Source organism: Schistocerca americana, unplaced genomic scaffold (assembly GCF_021461395.2).
Source record: "Schistocerca americana isolate TAMUIC-IGC-003095 unplaced genomic scaffold, iqSchAmer2.1 HiC_scaffold_769, whole genome shotgun sequence".
Taxonomy (NCBI): domain Eukaryota; kingdom Metazoa; phylum Arthropoda; class Insecta; order Orthoptera; family Acrididae; genus Schistocerca; species Schistocerca americana.
In genome coordinates, this window is record NW_025726532.1 from 55,001 (window position 1) to 60,000 (window position 5,000).

Genomic DNA, 5,000 nt, shown 5'->3' on the forward strand with positions numbered 1-5,000 from the left:
AATGAAAGACACAGGTCTGCCACAAGCATGGAATGAGAGCGCCGCCTGTCATGAGCCAAAGGTGCATCCTGACGTGGCAAATCAGATGATGCCGCAGGCATCCACTTACTATAATCACAATCAACAAACCGGCCGCCCCGCCCCGCCCCCCATTAAACCTTTCCTTACAACAATGTGTACCTTAACCTAACCTATATCGTACCGTAACCTAACCTATATCGTACCGTAACCTAACCTATGTCGTACCGTAACCTAACCTATGTCGTACCGTAACCTAACCTATGTCGTACCGTAACCTAACCTATGTCGTACCGTAACCTAACCTATGTCGTACCGTAACCTAACCTATGTCGTACCGTAACCTAACCTATGTCGTACCGTAACCTAACCTATGTCGTACCGTAACCTAACCTATGTCGTACCGTAACCTAACCTATGTCGTACCGTAACCTAACCTATGTCGTACCGTAACCTAACCTATGTCGTACCGTAACCTAACCTATGTCGTACCGTAACCTAACCTATGTCGTACCTTAACCTAACCTATGTCGTACCTTAACCTACCCTATGTCGTACCTTAACCTAACCTATGTCGTACCTTAACCTAACCTATGTCGTACCTTAACCTAACCTATGTCGTACCTTAACCTAACCTATGTCGTACCTTAACCTAACCTATGTCGTACCTTAACCTAACCTATGTCGTACCTTAACCTAACCTATGTCGTACCTTAACCTAACCTATGTCGTACCTTAACCTAACCTATGTCGTACCTTAACCTAACCTATGTCGTACCTTAACCTAACCTATGTCGTACCTTAACCTAACCTATGTCGTACCTTAACCTAACCTATGTCGTACCTTAACCTAACCTATGTCGTACCTTAACCTAACCTATGTCGTACCTTAACCTAACCTATGTCGTACCTTAACCTAACCTATGTCGTACCTTAACCTAACCTATGTCGTACCTTAACCTAACCTATGTCGTACCTTAACCTAACCTATGTCGTACCTTAACCTAACCTATGTCGTACCTTAACCTAACCTATGTCGTACCTTAACCTAACCTATGTCGTACCTTAACCTAACCTATGTCGTACCTTAACCTAACCTATGTCGTACCTTAACCTAACCTATGTCGTACCTTAACCTAACCTATGTCGTACCTTAACCTAACCTATGTCGTACCTTAACCTAACCTATGTCGTACCTTAACCTAACCTATGTCGTACCTTAACCTAACCTATGTCGTACCTTAACCTAACCTATGTCGTACCTTAACCTAACCTATGTCGTACCTTAACCTAACCTATGTCGTACCTTAACCTAACCTATGTCGTACCTTAACCTAACCTATGTCGTACCTTAACCTAACCTGTATTGCGCCTTAACCTAACCTGTATTGCGCCTTAACGTAACCTGTATTGCGCCTTAACGTAACCTGTATTGCGCCTTAACGTAACCTGTATTGCGCCTTAACGTAACCTGTATTGCGCCTTAACGTAACCTGTATTGCGCCTTAACGTAACCTGTATTGCGCCTTAACGTAACCTGTATTGCGCCTTAACGTAACCTGTATTGCGCCTTAACGTAACCTGTATTGCGCCTTAACGTAACCTGTATTGCGCCTTAACGTAACCTGTATTGCGCCTTAACGTAACCTGTATTGCGCCTTAACGTAACCTGTATTGCGCCTTAACGTAACCTGTATTGCGCCTTAACGTAACCTGTATTGCGCCTTAACGTAACCTGTATTGCGCCTTAACGTAACCTGTATTGCGCCTTAACGTAACCTGTATTGCGCCTTAACGTAACCTGTATTGCGCCTTAACGTAACCTGTATTGCGCCTTAACGTAACCTGTATTGCGCCTTAACGTAACCTGCATTGCGCCTTAACGTAACCTGCATTGCGCCTTAACGTAACCTGTATTGCGCCTTAACGTAACCTGCATTGCGCCTTAACGTAACCTGCATTGCGCCTTAACGTAACCTGTATTGCGCCTTAACGTAACCTGTATTGCGCCTTAACGTAACCTGTATTGCGCCTTAACGTAACCTGTATTGCGCCTTAACGTAACCTGTATTGCGCCTTAACGTAACCTGTATTGCGCCTTAACGTAACCTGTATTGCGCCTTAACGTAACCTGTATTGCGCCTTAACGTAACCGATATTGCGCCTTAACGTAACCTATATTGCGCCGTAACGTAACCTATATTGCGCCGTAACGTAACCCACATTGCCCCTTAACGTAACCTATATTGCGCCGTAACGTAACCTATATTGCGCCGTAACGTAACCCACATTGCCCCTTAACGTAACCCACATTGCCCCTTAACGTAACCCACATTGCCCCTTAACGTAACCCAACACACGTTGGGCCTTAACCCAACACACGTTGGGCCTTAACCCAACACACGTTGGGCCTTAACCCAACACACGTTGGGCCTTAACCCAACACACGTTGGGCCTTAACCCAACACACGTTGGGCCTTAACCTGCTCTGTAATTGTCATACGACGCGTTAAATTAGTGTAGTGTTGCCTAACTGCAACCCCCGCAATATAGTTTGCTACTCGCACTGCCCGGTCCCCAGTGTATCGCTTCATGTTAAACACCTTGCAGCTATACACTGTAATGTGGATGGCAGCAGGACGTACATGCTCAATGCCCTTTGCAGTTGTTCATTGGCATTTGCAGTTGTTCATTGGCATTCGCATGGCGAAGCACTTAGCCTACGCTGTGGTACGGCCTGTGTCAACTGTCCGCTGATGTTGTACGTCCAAATCACACACTGTACTGCACATTGGTCCTCATGTACTGAATGATACATCGTGGTACATGTGACCGTACAACGACTGCGCCAACAACGGCGAACCATGCGGTCCAAATGTTGTGCACTCAGCTACGTGTCGTCTCCCTATAAGAGCTGGATTGCAGTGTGGTATGCCCTGGATGGCGATCAGCATGAGCCGTCTGTTGATGTAGTGGCGCGTGTTGTCAGACGTAGTCGTCTCTTCTCACACACCGTGATAGCACGGTGCACTGCGTTCCACATCTGCGACATGCGACAGAGGCCGGTTGACAGTCGTTCGCGCAATGGACATCGCATACGTACGGGGGCCACCTTCCACGTGTTCGCTAAGCGTGGACATGTTGTTGCGTGTATGTGGGCAGACAGTGTGTCGTGACACCTGACACAGGCATGCAACAATCGTTGAATTTGCAAATGGCGATGGACGCCTACGTTTGCTGGTGACGTTACGCAAATGAACAACTGGTAAACCGTTGTGGTGCGGTTGTTCTCGCTAGGGGTGAATCAGTGATGGCGACGATCGGTTGAGCTACCAACCGGTTGTTGCAGCGATACCCACCATGCCCACGAACGTGAATGGCATGTGGGTGTGAAGCGATACGCGGCGGTGGCTGGGTGGGACCGTCCCCGGCCGGTGAGGGGGGGCCTCCCGGCGTGTTGGCCGTGCGGTGCGTGGGCGCACGCGCTACAGCCGGCTGGTGGGGGCGGCCAGTGGCAGGCGCGCCGGCCGACGGAGGCGGCAGGCGGCGCAGCTGCGCGCCGGCGCACCCTGCACGCGGCGCCGTGCGGCCAAAGTAGGTCCTCGCGGGCCCGGTGCGAAGCGCGGTGGACATCTGCAGTGTGCTGGTCCGATTGAGGACTGTGTGCGCTGAGGATGCGCCGCCGCCCGGCGCTCGGCGCCGCGACGCCGTCTGCTGCTCGGTCGCCTCTGCGGTTCTCGCAGGTGGTTTGTATCGCAGCTGTGCGGACGTGTTGGCGCGTGCGCTGTGCTGGGAGAGTTCGCTTCGGCACCCAAGTGGGGCTTTTGTCCTTCTGTGGCGCTGGCGTTGGAGCTGCCGGTCACCGTAGGTGGCGCGTGTTGTCTCCCGCCGGCAATGCCACGACAGCACGCTCCCGGGCCTCTGTCGGCAGCGGCAAGCTCAGTTGGGAGCACGGGTGGTCGCACCTAAAGCGTCTACTCGCCAAACTCCGGGCGATTGCGCCTCTCTCGAACCCGACCAAGTACTTAGGACGGCGCTGCGCGCCGCCGGGACCTGAGAGGGTTTCGAGGTGTATGGTGCAGGGGAGCTCAGCCTCCTCCTGTTTGCAGAATAATTGAGCGGACGCTTGCGTGTTCGCGCGGGCCCCCGGGACACACTCCCGGGCGGCCGGCTGCTCAGCTCTAGTTGACGCAGCTCCCTGGTTGATCCTGCCAGTAGTCATATGCTTGTCTCAAAGATTAAGCCATGCATGTCTCAGTACAAGCCGCATTAAGGTGAAACCGCGAATGGCTCATTAAATCAGTTATGGTTCCTTAGATCGTACCCACGTTACTTGGATAACTGTGGTAATTCTAGAGCTAATACATGCAAACAGAGTCCCGACCAGAGATGGAAGGGACGCTTTTATTAGATCAAAACCAATCGGTCGGCTCGTCCGGTCCGTTTGCCTTGGTGACTCTGAATAACTTTGGGCTGATCGCACGGTCCTCGTACCGGCGACGCATCTTTCAAATGTCTGCCTTATCAACTGTCGATGGTAGGTTCTGCGCCTACCATGGTTGTAACGGGTAACGGGGAATCAGGGTTCGATTCCGGAGAGGGAGCCTGAGAAACGGCTACCACATCCAAGGAAGGCAGCAGGCGCGCAAATTACCCACTCCCGGCACGGGGAGGTAGTGACGAAAAATAACGATACGGGACTCATCCGAGGCCCCGTAATCGGAATGAGTACACTTTAAATCCTTTAACGAGTATCTATTGGAGGGCAAGTCTGGTGCCAGCAGCCGCGGTAATTCCAGCTCCAATAGCGTATATTAAAGTTGTTGCGGTTAAAAAGCTCGTAGTTGGATTTGTGTCCCACGCTGTTGGTTCACCGCCCGTCGGTGTTTAACTGGCATGTATCGTGGGACGTCCTGCCGGTGGGGCGAGCTGAAGGCGTGCGACGCGCCTCGTGCGTGCTCGTGCGTCCCGAGGCGGACCCC

General features: G+C 51.5%; 1 non-coding gene across 1 annotated transcript in view; it reads left to right on the top strand.

The window, feature by feature from the left end:
* The first annotated feature begins 4,213 nt into the window (after positions 1 to 4,213).
* Positions 4,214 to 5,000, top strand: part of LOC124590545 — a 1,911-nt gene continuing 1,124 nt past the window's right edge. The window contains exon 1 of the ribosomal RNA XR_006976606.1: positions 4,214 to 5,000. This exon is cut by the window's right edge and continues 1,124 nt beyond it. This is a non-coding gene — a ribosomal RNA (small subunit ribosomal RNA).